Below are 18,945 nucleotides of genomic sequence, written 5' to 3' on the forward strand. Positions count from 1 at the left end.
GCCTGTGGTCCCAGCACTTTGGGAGGCCGAGGCGGGCAGATCACGAGATCCGGGGATGGAGACCACCCTGGCTAATACGGGGAAACCCCGTTTCTACTGAAAATACAAAAAATTAGCCGGCCTGGTGGCGGACGCCTGTAGTCCCAGCTACTCTGGAGGCTGACGCAGGAGAATGGCGGGAACCCGGGAGGCGGAGCTTGCAGTGAGCCGAGATGGCGCCACCGCACTCCAGCCTGGGCCACAGAGCGAGACTCCGTCTCAAAAAAAAAAAAAGAAAGAAAAAACAGAAAGAAAAGAAAATGGCGGACAAAGGAAAGGATCCTCCTTCAAGCAGGGTAGGGAAGAAGGGTACTCCGTGACCAGAGACCTTTTCCAGGACCATGTCTTTGAAGCAAATCTCAGCTCTTGTCTTCCGGAAGCGATGGACACAGAATCCAGAAGCCTGAGGTGAGATTTGTGGCCAACGCTGCCGCCTTTAGGAAGCCCAGCAGCGCGTCCTCTCAGGCCGGGTCCCTGGATGAAGCCTCGCCCCGGCCGTGGCTCCACCCCCGGGTAAGGTTGGGCCCCAAAGGACGCTATACAATTTTGCTATACAGATGCTGGAGTATCTGGACAGGAGGCAGTGCCTTCTGTCTGAAATCTTTCCTATTGCTCTTTCATTCCTCCAGAAGTTTCTGAGCTATCTAATTACTAAATGCTGGGCACAGAGCCTTGATGAGGGAGACATGATCTCAGTCTGGAAGACAGACTATTAAGCCAAATATTCCAATACACTGTGGAGGGTGTTGTGAACTGGAAACCAAGGACGGATCACAGCTTGGGAGGATCAAGGCGGGTATCTGAGGGAAACCTCTTTCAGTATAATGGAAGGAAAGAGCAAAGTTATTTGATGGGAGTTCAAGGTGTTTGAGATATTTTTAAGTTTTATGATGAAAGGTTCCCATCTGTTGGCTTCTCATTCCTTTGTAATATATGTGGTCCAGCACATATGTTCAATGGGTGAGTACGGTGGAGAAAATTAGGAAAGTGAAATTGTAATTTTGAGTAGATAAGCAAAGAAATTTACTAATAAAATAATAAGATAAACTCCACAACACAGAGAGCTTTGCTCCCTCACTGGTGTGACCCAAGTGCTTAGAAGACTGCCTAGCACAAAGTACTCACTGGAGGAATGAACGGATTATTTTCAGGCAGTGTTAGAAACTGGCCATTAGTTGTAGATAATGAATTAATGGTGGCACCAAACACTTAATTGTGTGATTTTATCCAAAAAGAATCAGCTTGTTTTTAGAAGACAGGTCTAGTAAAGGTAGCAAGTTGGATTTTTCCAGGCAGGAAAGATGAAAAGACACTGGGATAGGTTGTTTGGAGTAGATCATAAAGTCCAGATCTTAACCAGGTTTGTGGTTAAGTGTGGATTATGAGGTTTTTCTTGAAGAGGAGGGAAATAAAAGGTTACCTGATTGGCAAGGAGAAGTTTAAAGTGGTTTGCAATTCCTGAATTGGTTGAAGAACTGGCATACTGAGGGCATAAGTGAGAAGGATAAAGGGTGGAATGTCAGACTGTCTTTTTTCCAAAAGCAGAGATATTCCTGGTAGTTCTAGGGTATGGCAATAGCTGGACTGGAATGAAGGTAAAGGGCTTTAAGATGACATCTATTCACCTGGATGTTGAGGCCTTCAACTGATTTCCTTCACATTGAGGGTTCCTTACCCTGAACCTCATCCCAACTTTTTCCCCTCCCAAGGCATCCACAGAATTACCATTCTTCCTGAATTTCTAAGCTTTGGTCAATGACATGACTCTGAACAAGAAGGAAGAAATGGAGCAGTAAGAGAGAGGGCTTTAGTAAATCCATTTTATCTTTGTCACCCAGAATTTACTCACCTTCTGGAAATATTTCCTCTATTGCCTTATGGGGAACTAACCCCAGTTTCGGTTTCAGTCCATGTGCAGGTGGAGTTGCCTTTCCCAACACTACTATTTTGAGGATGGTATGTAACTCAGGCTTGGCTGAAAAGATCATTCCACGTTTTTGGCGATAGTGATTGGTTAGGAATGGGCATGCGACCCAGTTGGAGCCAGCAGGGTACTAATGGAACTTTTGAAGGAACTAGTGGGAGAGGCAACCTATTTTTATCTGCACTTGAAGCCTGGAGAATATAGCTATGAACTTACCAGATACAAAGTCTTAATGAAGCCAACTCATAACACAGAGCAAAGGCATGGATAGAAATGAATTCTGAGGAAATTAATGGAGTCCCCGTATGAACCCTCCTGCCTAGGGCCAGTCTTACTTCCAGACTTTTTGCCCCTAATTTCTCCTCTAAGTTTGAATACTGGCAGTGGTATTTCAGGTGGTTCTAAGGGCTCCTTTCACTTTACCATTCATGATGACCCCACACCACTTCTACCTTCATACCAACTTTCTTTTTCTTTGGATGCTACAACTTCTTTGATATTTGTCGGCGGGGGGAGTTATTTTTGTTTTTTAACCAGCCACCACTCCACTCAACTGTTAAACAACTTCCACCTTGATAATCTGGATATGGATCAGGGTGACGACCTATTTGGCACCTTTGGCCACTTTGGCTTCAGTGAACTCAATGGGATGGCCAAGAAGAGACCCTTTTGTTAGGAAATCTTCTAAGAAGTCTCCAGTGACTCTACCTCATGGTACTGACATGTGTGTAATTATCCCTCCCCTTAAATGTGGGCTGGACTTTCTGATTTGCTTCTAACCAGTAGAAAAAAGGGAGAGATGATGGGATATCATTTTCAATTTTAGTTTACAAAAGATGTAACTTCTGGTTTGTTAGCAGACTCTCTCCTTTCCTGACTTTGATGAAGCAAGCTACCACATTGGAGAGGCCCACATGATAAGGAACTGAAGGTGGCCTCCAGCCAGCTCCAGCCAACAGTCAGCAAGGAATTGAGGACCTTAGTCCAATAGACCTTGAGGAACTGAATCCTGCCAACAGCTACATAAGTGGGCATGGCAGGGTATCCTTCCCCAGTAAAGCCTTCAGACGAGACCCCAGCCCCAGCTGACACCTTGATTGTAGCCTTGTGAGAGACCCTGAAGCAGAGAACCCAGCTAGGCCTTGCCTGGATTCCTGGTCCACAAACTGTAAGATAACATATTTTTTAGGCCACTAAATTTTGAGGTGTCTATTACACAGCAATACATATCTAACATACTTGTAAATCATCATAACTTTGGTGTAAGGTGTAGCAGCATGACTGGAAGGCAGGGACCAAGACCACCTTCTCCAAATAGGATGATATTGTGTCTGACAACATCCCTGCAAATATTGTGTTTATGCTCAAAGATCATCCCTCGTACTCTTATACTGAAGTGGAATCATTGTGCTCTACAAATCCCTTATTAGACTCTAGGAGGTGAGGCCTAGGTAAAGGAGTGTTGGGTGCAGTGGATGCCAGGATGGAGTTATGAGTAGGGATGATGAGGTTATACTTTTCCCTCTTCTTTTTATTTTCCTTGCCCACTCACTCTCCCATTACATTTTTCTTGCTCTCTGTCTCCTTTTCTCCCAAGTTCTGAGTAACTGCCTGGTGACCATTCCTACAAGTCATTGCCACGCAATCCCTTGGTCTTGTAAGAGTGCTATCAAGCCATGCATCTTGAAGAGATTCCCTAAGGAAGGGAGTCTTCTCTTTCCTCAAGATAACCTCATAAGCAAAGAGACCTTATGGTCAACTTCAAAATACTCTTTTTAGACAGAGTAATATGCCACATATAACAGATTTTTCAGCAGGACCCACCCACTGCCTGGACCATACCTCAGCCAAATAAGTGTCCACAATAGCAAAATCCACCCATTCGTGCCTCATGCAATGACCACTCACCTGTCTGATGTTCTGGAGTCAGTAGCTTTTTAAAAATGAAAGTAAGCCGGGCACGGTGGCTCAAGCCTGTAATCCCAGCACTTTGGGAGGCTGAGACGGGCAGATCACGAGGTCAGGAGATCGAGACCATCCTGGCTAACACGGTGAAACCCCGTCTCTACTAAAAAATACAAAAAACTAGCCGGGCGAGGTGGCGGGCGCCTGTGGTCCCAGCTACTCTGGAGGCTGAGGCAGGAGAATGGCGTAAACCCGGGAGGCGGAGCTTGCAGTGAGCTGAGATCCGGCCACTGCACTCCAGCCTGGGCGACAGAGCCAGACTCAGTCTCAAAAAAAAAAAAAAAAAAAAAAATGAAAGTAAACTACTGTTTTCAGAAAATTATTTTTATTCCTGGCCTCTTTCAGAGATGCACTTTCTATCCCCACTACTGCTCCAAAAAGGCTACAGAAAGGGAAAAGATAAACAACTACCCATTTTCCATTATCATTAGGGTAAGGTAGGAGGTGGGGAACAGGGCACATTGCCCCAAACTTCATGAGGGAGAGAAGGGCTGGCTCTTGGGAGGAATATTTATTCCTCACCAAGAGATCCAAGAAAAAGATTTCTCCCTGTCACTGATTTCACGGTCTAAAAACCACCACACTTCCAACTCTAAAACTTCCTAATGGCTGGGCGTGGTGGCTCACGCCTATAATCCCAGCATTTCGGGAGGCCGAGGTGGGCAGATCACCTGAGGTCAGGAGTTCAAGACCAGCCTGACCAACATGGAGAAACCCCGTCTCTACTAAAAATATGAAATTAGCCAGGTGTGGTGGCATATGCCTGTATTACCAGCTACTCAGGAGGCTGAGGCAGGAGAATCACTTGAACCCAGGAGGCAGAGGTTGCGGTGAGCCAAGATCATGCCACTGCAATCCAGCCTGGGCAACAAGAGCAAAACTCTGTCTCAAAAAAAAAAAAAAACTGCCTGGAGGCAGCAAGGGAATTTCTGGCTTTATTATGCCAGAGTAACTCACTGTACTCTACAGCTGTATGTACTTTAAGATAGCCAGGTAGCCAGTAAAAGGATAATTTGAGCCAAGTTCTGGACTTTGGATTTTTCAAAGGGTTTTTCTCACTTTGAAAAGCCTTGAAAGGTTTTAGAGTAAACTTTTTGTACTTTTATGAAATAATAGTGTTTTAATTACAGGACATCTGAAAAGTGTCAAAAGACCCTAGGATAAGACTGAGAAGGCCATTATCAGGCTCCCTACAAGGGACTGGTCATCTTTTAGAAGGCAAAAGAGAAAAACAATAAGACCTAAACTAATTCCTTCCTTTCCCTGAGCACAAGCTCTGGGATACCCAAAACCCACACCTCCAGAGCAGTACACGGAGAACACCACTCTATAGTACAAGAAACATTTGTTGGGCAGGGTCAATAGTCTTGATTGTGCTAAAAAGAGATTGCTCTCATCAGAGGATATACTATCATGAAAACTGAGAGGCTCTTTCTACAAGAACTGGATTATTCTTTGGGGAAAATTTTTCCTTCCTGTAAGTGCTGGAGAAGCATTTTCTGTTTGCAAAGAAGGGTCAAATCTTTGAACACAGTGCCTTAAGCTGGTGTGATGTCAGGGGCACATACTTGCCTGCAGGTGGGGCTTGGATGGGACACAGACTCACTAGAGGGCAGGGAAGAGGGATTACTCTGGCATAATAGCTGCTCTTTAAATGTCACAACTTTCTGGGGATGACTGATCCTAGTCCTGATCCATGTAATGCTTGAAAGATAACTTGGGTCAGCAGAGACAGCTTCTTGGTTATAAGGGTTGGTACTTGACCCTTCCCCTTGCCAGTGTTCAGAGGGAAGCCAATAGTTGGAGGGTCATCCGTTGTCAGGCTCTGCCTGAGTCTGCAGCTTTTCTTCTGCTGACTTAATTCCAAGTCCTCAGGTTCCTGCCTACATGCCAGTTTCTCCTCTAGTATCTTCCCATTGGCTGTCATGAGCTCAAGAGCTTCAAGAGGCCTCATAAAGACAGGTCTACCTTCCACTAGGTCTTGGTGCTGTACAAAGGCTGGCATTAACTTGTCTTTTTGCATGGGACTTTCTGCCCTGTGCTTTTTCTCTTAAAATCAATCCACTGAAGAAAATGTCTCATCTTTTTTTCCGAAGTAACTTCCAGGACGAAATGGTTCTTTCTGTGACAGAGACTTTGAAGTCGCCTCTAATTTCCTGTCCTTGCCAAGATGGCTCTTCCTTGTGGCTTTGGATGTCCCTAATCCCAAGTCCTCGCTCCCACATTCTCTTGCTTTGGGTCCCCTCTTGGCTGATGGGAAATTCTTATCCTGGCACTCCCATAAGACATACTTAGAGACTTGGGGCTCTTGCAACTGCTTCATGTTGATCCCTCCATTGTCCGGGTAGATATGCAGTACCTGGAAAGCTGCCTTGTCCTCACTGGAGACACTCAGGGAGTAAGCCAGTGAGGAATCAGAAATCAAGCTATCTGAAGTAAAGAACATGTTGCTGAGACAACCTTGAGCCTACTATGCTCCCCACTCTGCAATTTAAACTTTAACTCACTAACCAGCTGTCCTTTAAAGTCTGATGATTTAGGATCTTCAGCAATCAATATTCTTGGTGGGGAGTATTTGGAGGTCAAAGTAGTTTCTTCTTTACTTTTACTTGCGTTCATCACTGAGGAGCTTCCCAACTCACTGGTTGTCAAGATATCATTAGATTATGATTGAAGAGCACAGAGTTCCTCTATCTCCCTGGACACGTTGGACATAGAAAAATGTTCTAAAGTTTCTGCTACCATTTTGTTTGCCCTGAAGCCTTTCTACACTATTGCTGGGACTCACCTTCTCATTCCTTGATTCATCTCTACCCCTGTCTTGCCTTGTGGACAGCTCTGAGCTGTGTCTATTGGCTAGTACAGTCTCATTATGATTCTCTTTGTCTATGATGCTGTGTATAGGGGGCAGAAAAGTCTGTCTGCCATCCTCAATTGTCTGGGCAGTCTCTATAAGCTTACAGCGAGTAGGAGAGGGTGATTGTCTCAAGGCTTCCTATCCTGTGTTTACAGATGAAGTGGCAGGGAGAGGACAATCCAAGCTGGGAACTGGATTTGTCATTTCTAACTTGTGTCCCTGAAAAGCATTAGAGCATCCCTCAAGGGACCTGGAAACCACACCTTTAGAAACCATCCTAGAAATATAAGTGGTAGACAAAGGAAAGTTAAGTTGGGGAAGAGGCCATGTTTTGGCTTTTCTCAACATATAGAATTTTATGGATTCAAGAACCTTGAAGGGTAGACCCCCACCTCTGACTTACCCTAACCCTCATCATATGAGCCTCTAATACCTGATGGGTTTTGGAATCAAGAAAGGAAAGTTCCAGAGTGGTAATCTTGCAGTACACCCTTCCCACCAATGGTGCCACATTTCTGTTTTCCTTATTGGTATGCAAACTCCCAGAAGGAGGCAATGTATTGTGAGCCAGACATGAACAACATACTCAGATAGGAATCCTATCCAAAGTGACCTGCCAACACTTCCTGCTCAAATGTAATCTAAGAATGGTTTTCACTTGATTCTGGTCTAAGTTCCTCCTTCATACACTTAGTAATTCATTCCTTGAGTGACCTACCCAGTTACTTTTTCTGTCAGAGACAGCCCTCAGACCCTTCACCAGGTAGTTTTCTGAGACCATTGGTGGGTTATGTAATGGGCACTTCGCCAAGATATACTCAAGATTGTTTGCTGTGTCATTTCATAGCTGAAACTTTGTTGGGACCTCTCATGGAAACTTCCTGGGAGACTCAATTCTGTCTTCCCTAGATTTTTGCTACTGTGACCCTGAAGCTCAAGGGGTTGTGAGTATGTCTACAATTCTGCTAAGATATTTCTGTTGATTTGCACTGAGGCTTCCTCAGTGATAGAGACCCTAGATTCCTGCAGGTATGAAGGCACCAGCGTAAGATTGGCCTCTTTGGAACATGGAGCTCCAATTTCTCTTGGGGATCATTTCTGATATGAAAATAACCAGGAAAAGTGGAGACTGGAACATAGGCCTGGGAGGACTGGCTGACCAATGGAAGGTTGGGAGCTGGAGGATGAAGGGCTTCTTAAGATTTTTGGAGCAAAGGGACTAAACCCCACAAACGTTCCTGTTGTTTCCGTAACACATGCCATTCCAGATGTAGATTTGAGGTGTGAGAGTCAGCCTCATTCTGGAGTATATGGGAAGATATTCCACAGTCCTTAACCTGGGATGGAGAAGATGATGGTAGGGTAGGGAGTGAGGAGTGAAGGTGAGCCTGGGAATGGATCTGAGTGATAGGTAGGATCTGGGGTTGGTGGTTGGTTTGAGGAAAGGATTGGGGATGTATAAGGGTGAGGGGATGATGGTGGAACTGAGGAAGTGGTAGAGATTCTTGATCATGCATTTGGACTGTATTGAATACAATAAAGCAAGACACTAGTGGGGAGCTGCTCCTAGAGACCAGGAGAGTAACCACTAAGGACACACTATGCAGAGAGGAAAGACCCTAGAAAAGCTGGCTATATTTCTTTTTGGGTTTGTTTTGTTTTGTTTTGTTTTGTTTTTTTGAGATGGAGTCTCGCTCTGTTCCCCAGGCTGGAATGCAGTGGCATGATCTCGGCTCACTGCAAGCTCTGCCTCCCGGGTTCACGCCATTCTCCTGCCTCGGCCTCCCAAGTAGCTGGGACTACAGGCGCCCACCACCACGCCCCGCTAATCTTTTGTGTTTTTAGTAGAGACGTGGTTTCACCGTGTTAGCCAGGATGGTCTCGATCTTCTGACCTCGTGATCTGCCCCCCTCGGCCTCCCAAAGTGCTGGGATTACAGGCGTGAGCCACCAAGCCTGGCCGTGGCTATATTTCTGTTGCACACTTCCCCCCAAAGTTTTGACATGCAGGAGCTGCTGACAAACACGCAGCTGCTCTGGTGTGCCTTTGGTGTTCCAGCTTGTTTGGGGGCCTGTGGTGTCCTGCTCATCAACAAGGGACTGCAATAAATTTCCTAAGATGTCAGTTGGTATTCTGACCACATTTACTTTGAAAATAATCCCTTCTCCTCTTCTTTCTTCTCCAAAATCTGGAAAGCCATTCTTTTTTTATTTGTTTTTCTAGGAGTGCCTGTATCTTAAGGCCAAAAACGAATGGCTACTGGCCTCCATGTGCTTGGTATCAGAATCTTCCCAGAGACAGGTCTCTGGTGAAGGAAGGGAAACATGCTCCTGCTGAAAATCAGGGTATGGTAATCTGGGGAGGAACATGTTCCTGATGTGAGGCTGCCACCAGGAGAATTCTGAGTTGGAACAGTCCATGCCTCTGATTGTTGGAACATAAGTAGACAACCAAATGGGACTTTCCATAGAGGGCATCTCTGAAACAGGTTTCAATAAGACAGAACTTGATTTAGATTGAGTCACAGTTCAGTCTTGCAGTGGTGAAGCAGACAGGGTTGGTGGCGTGTGATCACAAGCACATGAATTAGTGGGATTCATTGCCCGGGAAACATCAGATAAGGGATTGATATCTTGGGAAAGGGTGGGGTCAAGGGCGGGGTTCAGAGACAGAGAGGCCTTGGGTTGGAGATCAGTATCTGCCTTCTGAGTGTGTTGTGGTGGGAGAGGGGGAAAAGCAAGCTGTTGGGATGGGGAATGGTCCACAGAGAATCTGGAATCCAAGGGAGGAACAGGCTGTGGTGGCAGAGTGTCACTCAGCGATGAGGGTGAAAATAAGTCAGCTAAGAGGATATTCAGGTCAGGGGAGAGAATGGAGCAGGGCAGAGGAGAAGGCTCAGGCAGAGAGGAGCCAGTATTAGGTCTTCTAGAAGGGTTGCTGGAAGGGCAGAGGTTAGAGTTAATGATGACTTGGTCACAGAAGCTGTGGAAGCCAAAGGGGACACAGAGGGAGCAGCATCTTATGGGGACTCCTGGAACAGCAGTCACTTGACCTCAGCAGTTGCTCTATTACACACCTCACAGAGAAGGTCTGGACATAATAGTTGATGAAAACGGATGGTATTGTAATGCTGGCCCAGAGACAAGAGGTACAAAGCTGCAGCCAGGATTGAAACAAACATATGTGACCTTGACAGGTCTTGCAAAGATAAGACCTCACAATGCATGCTGTCTTTTCATATGCCCCCTTCCACTTTCCTTATCTCACAGTATACCTTTTACCCCTTTCCCTATGGCTTTTACATTCTGACACTGGATTTTTCCTCCCATTTCAACCCCAGGCTTTTGTAGCACCCTATAATTACATGAACTCTACTAAAAAGAGGGATACTGGAAAGAAGAATAATGTTGAGTCACCTTTGCAGAAGAAAAAACAGCTTCCTCTCTTCCTCTACTTCACTCTGGCAAGTTCTCCAACTGAAAAGCCAGTAGGGTGAGTAACAGGATAGTGATGAAGTTAGAAGCAAAGAGATCTTATAGAAGGCTAAGTAGAATGCCCCTTAAGGGTGCCCTTGGTTGATTGGTCTTGAGGAACCTCAAGGATCTGTAGAAAAGCTCAAATTGTCATTGATAATATTAACACGGTTCACATATGTAAGTGGCTTCATTTATAAAGTCCTTTTACATACAGTATTCCATGTGATGTTCAAACCCATCACATGGGACCAGGTGCGGTGGCTCATGCCTGTAATCCCAGCACTTTGGGAGGCCAAGGTGGGTGGACCACGAGGTCAGGAGACTGAGACCATCCTGGCTAACATGGTGAAACCCCATCTCTACTAAAAATACAAAAAATTAGCTGGGTGTGGTGGTGAGCACCTGTAGTCCCAGGTACTCAAAGGTTGAGGCAGGAGAATGGTGTGAACCCGGGAGGCGGAGCTTGCAGTGAGTGGAGATCACACCACTGCACTCCAGCCTGGGCAACAAAGTGAGACTCTGTCTCAAAAAAAACAAAATAAAAATAAAAATAAATCACATGAAGCACAGATGTCAGCGGTTATCTCACAAAGGAGGAAGTCAAAGTACTTATACAAAGTGGAGAGACAGAAGTTGTGACTCCAAACCAACCACCCAGTAGTCCTTCCACAGTAGATCTCACATGGCCACCTACTGGGCAACACCCATTGCCCAGGTTCATCACTCCTTCTTGTGCATGGTTGGGCAGAGCAGGAACTCCGAGAAGTGTCTTAGGTCTGATTGCTTTCCCGTGAGCCTCTCCTGTGAGGACTGTTTTCTAAGAGAGACTGTATCTAGTAACTGACATCCTCAGAGATTGGGAACCTGAAACCTCATGGAAAAGATAGGAAGGGTCATCTTTGGGGAGCTGAGGTTGAATGGGCAGAACCTTACCTTTAAATGTTCCATTTTTCTTTCTCCTCTTGGCTCTGCCTTGATGCTAAGAACAAAAAGAAAATAATGCGAGGCCAGAACTCACTTCTCTCACTCCTCTAGGAAGCTCAGACATTGATTATACAAGAATAATATGACTCTCTATCTTAATTAATAGAAATGTGTTTATTCTGGGTGTGATGGTGAAAGCCTGTAATCCCAGTTACTCGGGAAGCTGAGTCATGAGAATATTTTGAACCCGGGAGGCAGAGACTGCAGTGGGCCAAGTCATGCCACTGCACTCTAACCTAGGCAATAGAGCAAGACTCAGTCTCAAAAAAAAAAAAAAAAAAAAGCTTCTTTTTTCAAGTTTTAAAAGTGATAAAATATTTCCAATTTTTCCCTTTGAAAAATTCAAAGGACGGTTTTGTCTATGAGAGCTACACTTGATGTTCTCAGTTAGCAGTCCTCAGTTCAAGGAAGGCACAGATTCAGAGGCCAACAGTCACATCTTGCTCCCTCACAGAACCTGTGTCCTGGAAACAGCACTCCAGCTTCAGCTTCTGCTCAGAGGCTCTCAGCATTGCCCTCCTCATCAGCCCAACATGAAGGAAGGTTTGGCTGAGTGACACGTGACATGGAAATATTACTCATGATCGAGTGTCAGGAGAAGCTGTTCTTTTGAGAGTCCACAGTCTCAATAATTTAATCCAGTACCACAGAATCACTGTTTTTTGGATTTTATCCTGGAATTCTCCATTACAGCCAGATAGGGAGTCTGTGAGCTTCAGATGGAAACCTTAGTCCTCCTGAACCCCTACCTCTGTCTGACATCTTCCCTTAGAATAGTGATGTTCTAGCCTCTCCTCAGACTTCCCATGTCAAGTGTCTCTCTAAGCCAACAAACTCATTTATAAATGTGGGAAGAAGAACAGGAAAATAAGGAATCATTTTCTGAGGGGATACTTCTGGTTCCAGCTCTGACATTCAAAAAACTTACCACTCCCATCTTTGGAAGGAAAAGGCTGAACAAATTGAAAATAACTTCCTGGAGCCACTGGGGAATTGAGGTTGTAGGGCAAACCACCCCCTAAAATCCTCAGAAATATGAATAAAGAGAATCATAATTGAGATCAGCTTACCTGGAGCAGAAGCCACTGAAGCCGTAAACTAGTCGGAACACTTAAATGGACACTTTGACAAATTGCTGGAGGAAGTTTGTGAACTAGTATGAGAGTGAGAAAATTCCTAGGGTCACAGTCTTAGGGAGTCCCCTACATTTTCATGGGTTTTACCTCTGGGAAACCCATCAGGTTCTCACAATGAAGAGCAATGAGAAAACTCATGCTTCTGGCAGGGACAAGGGAAAGGTTACCATTTTCAAAATACTGAGTGTTCTTCATAATAGAGGCCTATTCATTAGGGAATAAGATCAGAGCATGATCTTACATGACAAAAGGAAGTTACCCAACTCCAGCCCCATCTAGCCTTCGCGTCTCACCTAAGAGGTGGGGGGAAAAAAGCTTGGAAACACTGGTGAACATCACAGCCCAGGGACACAGGACTAAAAGACTGAGATTTAATTGCATCACCTCCTACATACCCTAGCACCACATTAACAGAACTCCAGTATAGGAACGGGATGATGGTGCAAAGAGCTACAAGGTGTAGACTCTTATTTAAGAAGGTAATCTTAGGGAAAGCTAACGATACCAGAGGAGACAAAAACAAGGAAACTGGAGAAAATTGAGGAGGCTCTGTTATGTACTACAGCAGCAAACACTTAACACAGCTCAAAGGCCGGGCGCGGTGGCTCAAGCCTGTAATCCCAGCACTTTGGGAGGCCGAGACGGGCGGATCACGAGGTCAGGAGATCGAGACCATCCTGGCTAACACGGTGAAACCGCGTCTCTACCAAAAAAAATACAAAAAATTAGCCGGGCGAGGTGGCGGGCGCCTGTAGTCCCAGCTACTCGGGAGGCTGAGGCAGGAGAATGGCGTAGACCCAGGAGGCGGAGCTTGCAGTGAGCTGAGATCCGACCACTGCACTCCAGCCTGGGCGACAGAGCGAGACTCCGACTCAAAAAAAAAAAAAAAAAAAACCCAGCTCAAGTCCTAGCCACATTAACATAAATCCTAGCACTAATAGCCTATTTACCTCATTTCCTATTACCCAATACATTGGGTCTGGCGTTCAACTGAAAATCATAAGGCATGCCAAAAGGCAAAAAAAAAATTCTAAATAAACAAATCTAGCCTCAGATCTGCACTCACATATGGCACCAATTTAGGATTTATCAGACATGGAATAGAAAGAACTATGATTAATAAGGGTTCTAATGGAAGAAGTAGGCAACATGCAAGAACAGATGAGGACTGTAAATAAAGAGATGGAAACCCTAAGAATCAAAAGGAAATGTTAGAAATTTTAAAAAATCACAGTGGACATGAAGAATGCCTTTGATGGGCCATCAGGAGACTACATTTGGCCAGGGAAAGAATGAGTGAGTTTGAATATATATCAATAGATACTTCCCAAACTGAATGCAAAGGGAAAAAAAATAAATTTTAAAACCCAAATTACCCAAGAATTGTGAGACAGTTTCAAAATGTTTACCATAATATATCATTGGAATACCAGAAGGAGAAGAGAGGATAAAGCAGAAGAAATATTTAAAGTAATAATGACAGAATTTTCCAAAATTGATGACAGACTGCTATAGATCATGGAAGCTCAGATAACACGAAGCAAAATAAATACTTTAAAAATCTACATCCAGGGCTGGGCGCAGTGGCTCACACCTGTAATCCCAGCACTTTGGGAGGCCAAGGCGGATGGATCAACTGAGGTCAGGAGTTCAAGACCAGCCTGGCTAACATGGCAAAACTCTGTCTCTACTAAAAATACAAAAATTAGCTGGATGTGGTGGCATGTGCCTGTAATCACTCGGAAGGCTGAGGCAGAAGAATTGCTTGAACCCAGGAGACGGAGGTTGCAGTGAGCCGAGATCGCACTGCTGCACTCCAGACTGGGCAACAGAGTGAGACTCTGTCTCAAAAAAAAAAAAAATCTACGGCTGGGCATATCATACTCAAACTGCAGAAAACCCAGTGAAAAAAATATTGAAAGAATCCAGAGGGGTAAAAAAACACCTTACCTATAGAGGAACAAGAATAAAAAATTTGGATTTCTCATGATAAAACAATGCAAGGAAGAAGAATAGAGTAAAATATTTAAAGTGTTGCTAGAAGCCTAGAAGCCCACCCCCTTCACCCCACACCCCACCCCCAGAAAAATCCAGCAAAATTATCTTTCAGAGGTGAAGAAGACATAAAAACTTTCCCTGGTCAAAACAAACAAACAAACAAAAAAGCAGGAGGAATTAATTACCAGCAAATCCACCCTACAAGAAATTTAAAGGTAGCTCTTCAGAGAAAAGGAAAATGATCACTCAGATCTATCTATCTATCTATCTATCTATCTATCTATCTATCTATCTATTTTTTTAAAAAAGGAAGGGCACCAACAAAGGAATAAATAAAGGTAAAATAAAACTTTCATTGTTCTTATTCTTAATTGTCATAATAAGAACAACGCCAAAAACAACATTTTTGTGATTATAGTATCATGGATGAGTAAAATGAATGACAATAATGTTATAAGTGAGAGGAAGAAAGCATTGGAAACATTTTATTTTAAGGTACCTGTGCTACTATACTGTGAAACAGTATAGTGTTATTTGAAAGTGAATTAAGATTGGCTGTAAATGCAATATATTACAAACTAGGGCAACCACTAATTTTTTTTTAAGAAATGTAATTTATGGCTGGGCATAGTGGCTCATACCTGTAATCTCAGCACTTTAGGAGGCCAAAGCAGGAGGATCACTTTAACCTAGGAGTTCAAGACCAACCTAGGCAACATAGTGAGACTCCAACTCTACAAAAAGATTTTTTTAAAATTAGCTGGGCGTGGTGGCACATTCCTGTTATCCCAGCTACTTGGGAGGCTGAGGTGGGAGGATTTTGTGAGCCCAAGAGGTAAAGGCTGCAGTGAGTTGTTACCATCCCACTGTACTCCAGCCTGGGCAACAGAGCTAGACCCTATATCAAAAATAATCAAATATAATTTATAAGCTAAGAGGAAAGAGAATAATTGAATCGTATAAAATGCTTGTTTTGAAAAAATCCTCAAATCATTAAGGAAGTTGGTAAAAGGAACAAAGGAACTACAAAACAGAAATTAATAAAATGGTCATAGTAAGTCCTTACATATCAATAATTCTTTTAAATGTGAATCTCATCAAAAGACATAGAGTGTCATCAAAAGACATAGAGTGCCTGGGTTTTAAAAAAAGATATAACTGACCAGGCGCGGTGGTTCGTGCCTGTAATCCCAACACTTTGGGAGGCCGAGGCAGGTGGATCACCTGAGGTTGGGAGTTCGTGACCAGCCTGACCAACATGGAGAAACCCCATCTCTACTAAAAATACAAAATTAGCTGGGCATGGTGGCACATGCCTGTAATCCCAGCTACTCAGGAGGTTGAGGCAGGAGAATAGCTTGAACCCAGGAGGCGGAGGTTGTGGTGCGCCAAGATCACGCCACTGTGCTCCTGCCTAGGCAACAAGAGTGAAACTCCATCTCAAAAATAAATAAATTAATTAATAATAATAATAATATATACCTGACTCTTATGCTGCCTATAAGATTCATTTTAGCTTTAAGAACACACATAAACTGAAAGTAAAGAGGTGGAAAAATATATTTCGTGCAAATGGTAACCGGAAGAGAGCAGGAGTGGCTATACTATATCAGACAAAATAGATATAATATGCCAAAAGAAAATGAAATCACTACCTTGTAGAGATAGCTACACTCCCATGTTCACTGCAACATTACTCACAATAGCCAAGATACAGGAACAACCGAAGTGTTCATCAGTTAATGAATAACGGAATTGTGAGATATATATATCAGCCTTTAAAAAAGAAGGAGATCCTGTCATTTGCAACAACATGGATGAACCAGGAGGGCTTATGCTAAATGAAATAAGTAAAGACACAGAATGAAAAATACTACATGGTCTCACTTGTATGTGGAATCTTTTTTATAAAAAGTCGAATATAAAGAAACAGTAGAATAGTGGTTACCGGGGTGGGGGCAGTGGGAGTGAAGGAAGGAAGTGGGGAAGAAGTAGGTACAAAGTTGTAGTTATGTAGGATAAAAAAGTCTGGAGACTTGATAATGTACAGCATGATTTTAGTTAATATTGTATTGTATACTGGAAGCTTGCTAAAAGAGTAGATTTTAGATGCTCTTGCCACAAAAAAAGTAAATGATGACTATGTTAATTGGCTTGACTGTAGTAATCATTTCACTTTGTTTATCAAAGCATCATGTTTTATACCTTAAATATAAATAATTAAAAATAAATAGTATAAAATTCTTGTTTAAAACCATAGAAGGCAAAAAAGTGCAGGAGAAAAAAGGAAAGAACTGGTACAATGAATAGTAAGCAGTTGCAGAAATGATATTAATCCAACTGTATTTTAAAAATTACTTTAAATGTAAATGGTGTAAATTAACCAATTAAATAAATAAATAAAATAAAATAAATAAATGGGTATCTTATGGACAACTCATAGTTGGGCCTTATTTTTTAACCAATTAAAACACAAACTGTCAGAGTAGATTAAAAAATAAGACCCAACTATGAGTTGTCCACAAGATACCCATTTATTTTATTTATTTATTTATTTATTTATTTATTTATTCATTCATTCATTTATTTTGAGACAGAGTTTTGCTCTTGTCGCAACCTCCGTCTCCCGGGTTCAAGTGATTCTCCTGCCTCAGCCCCAACAAGTAGCTGGGATTACAGGCACCTGCCACCATGCCCAGCTAATTTTTGTATTTTTAGTAGAGACAGGGTTTCACCATGTTGTCCAGGCTGGTCTCAAACTCCTGACCTCAGGTGATCCACCTGCCTCAGTCTCCCAAAGTGCTTGGATTACACCTCAGGTAAGCCACTACGTCCGGCCCACAAGATAGCCATCTAATATATAAAGGCACAGATAGATTAAAAGCAAAGGGATGGAGATAAACATACCATAATAACAGTAATCAGAAGAAAATAGAGGTAGCTATATTAATTTAAAGCAAATCCGATTTCAGCACAAGGAAAATTGTCAGGGATAAAGACGGGCACTACATGATAACAAAGAGGTCAATTTTCCAAGAAGCCATAATAATTCTTAATGTGTACACATCTAACAACAAAAGTGTCAAAATATATGAGGCAAAAAGTGGTAGCACTACAAGGAAAAATAGATAAATCCACTATTATTATGGGAGACTTCAAAATGTCTCTATTAGTAATTGACAGATAAAGCAGAAAATTTGTGAAGATATAGTTGATTGGAACACCACTATTAATCAGCTTGATCTAATTGACATATATTGAATATTTCATTCAACAGCATTCTGTTCAAGCTCACATGGAACATTAGCTAAGGTAGATCACATTCTGGGCCATAAAGCACACCTTAATAACTATAAAAGAAATTATATAATGTCTACTCTTAGTAATGTAGCAAAACTAGAAATCAATAACTTAAAGATATCTGGAAAATCCCAAAATACATGAAGATTAAAACAACACACATGGGCAAAGAAGAAGTATCAAGAGAAAATTTAAAATATTATAAACTAAATGCAAATGGAAAAATCAAAATTTGCTGCAAAATGAAAATTTCAGTAAAAACAGTGTTTAGAAGGAAATTTCTAGCATTAAATACACATGTTAGAAAAGAATAAAGACCTAAAATCTCTGTGCAGCTCTGGCTCACTTAACCGACAGATGTCTCTGTTTCCAAAATACTGGAAAACACAGATTCCTCTTTCGGTAGCACAGAGATAGAAGGAGGAACCCCATCCCACACAGGAAGGCAAGGATAAGAATACCCGGGAAGTCAAGCTGGAGCTCAGCCATGGTGCAGTAAGGCTTCTGAGACAAAGAAGGGAGTCTTCATTATCAGAAGCTGAGTACTAAGTCACCATTCCAGATCAGAGTTCCAGGCCCATATCATGGAACTTTAACACAGACACCAGAAGTTCTTGAGGGTGGAGCAGGGACAACAAATGGAAGATGAACCCACAGTTCTTCCCCTTATTATCTAGCCCAACTGATCTGTCCATTCCCCTGGGTCCCTTTAGGTCTTCCATCTTACCCTCCAACTGCACCCTTTCATGATACTATATGTTTACATTAGTAAAATTTTCTATTTATTCCACCTATTGCCTTTTACTGCTTCATGATCCCCCTTTGAAACCCACTATCTTTGAAAGTGATGTGGCCATGGATTTACACCTTCAAGATCTACTCTGTCCTCAACTATAACCTCCCCACAAACACAATGGTTTTTTTTTTTTCTCACATGTACAAAACCAGGAATATACTCAGCAGCAACCTATCCTCTCCATATTTCTTCAAAAAGATCCATGTTTACCAAAAGCCATTAGAGAACAGAGTAACCTGTACAACAAAGAGGGAGACAAAGGCACAGCCCATCTATGGCAAAAACTTTGGAACTCTTTTAGTAATTTTTTCTCCTCAAATCTCTTTTAGGCTATTGGCCCCTAAGGGCTCTCAAATCTAGCTCCCTCTAGCTATACAGTATTCTATTCTATGCACCTGCTTTCTTCTCTCTACCAAACCACCTCTCTTCTTCCCAGCATTTTAAAATTCTGCCTCAATTTCACAGAGCAA

The 18,945-nt window shown here is 42.8% G+C and overlaps 1 long non-coding RNA gene across 1 annotated transcript in view; it reads left to right on the forward strand.

Annotated features, from left to right (window-relative positions):
* Positions 1-9: 9 nt before the first annotated feature.
* LOC105498741 (uncharacterized) overlaps positions 10-18,945 on the forward strand; it is a 31,483-nt gene continuing 12,547 nt past the window's right edge. The window contains exons 1-2 of the long non-coding RNA XR_011612391.1: positions 10-552; positions 10,126-10,277. This is a non-coding gene — a long non-coding RNA (uncharacterized lncRNA). The remainder of the gene's footprint in view (positions 553-10,125; positions 10,278-18,945) is intronic.

This window comes from Macaca nemestrina, chromosome 14 (assembly GCF_043159975.1).
Source record: "Macaca nemestrina isolate mMacNem1 chromosome 14, mMacNem.hap1, whole genome shotgun sequence".
Classification (NCBI taxonomy): domain Eukaryota; kingdom Metazoa; phylum Chordata; class Mammalia; order Primates; family Cercopithecidae; genus Macaca; species Macaca nemestrina.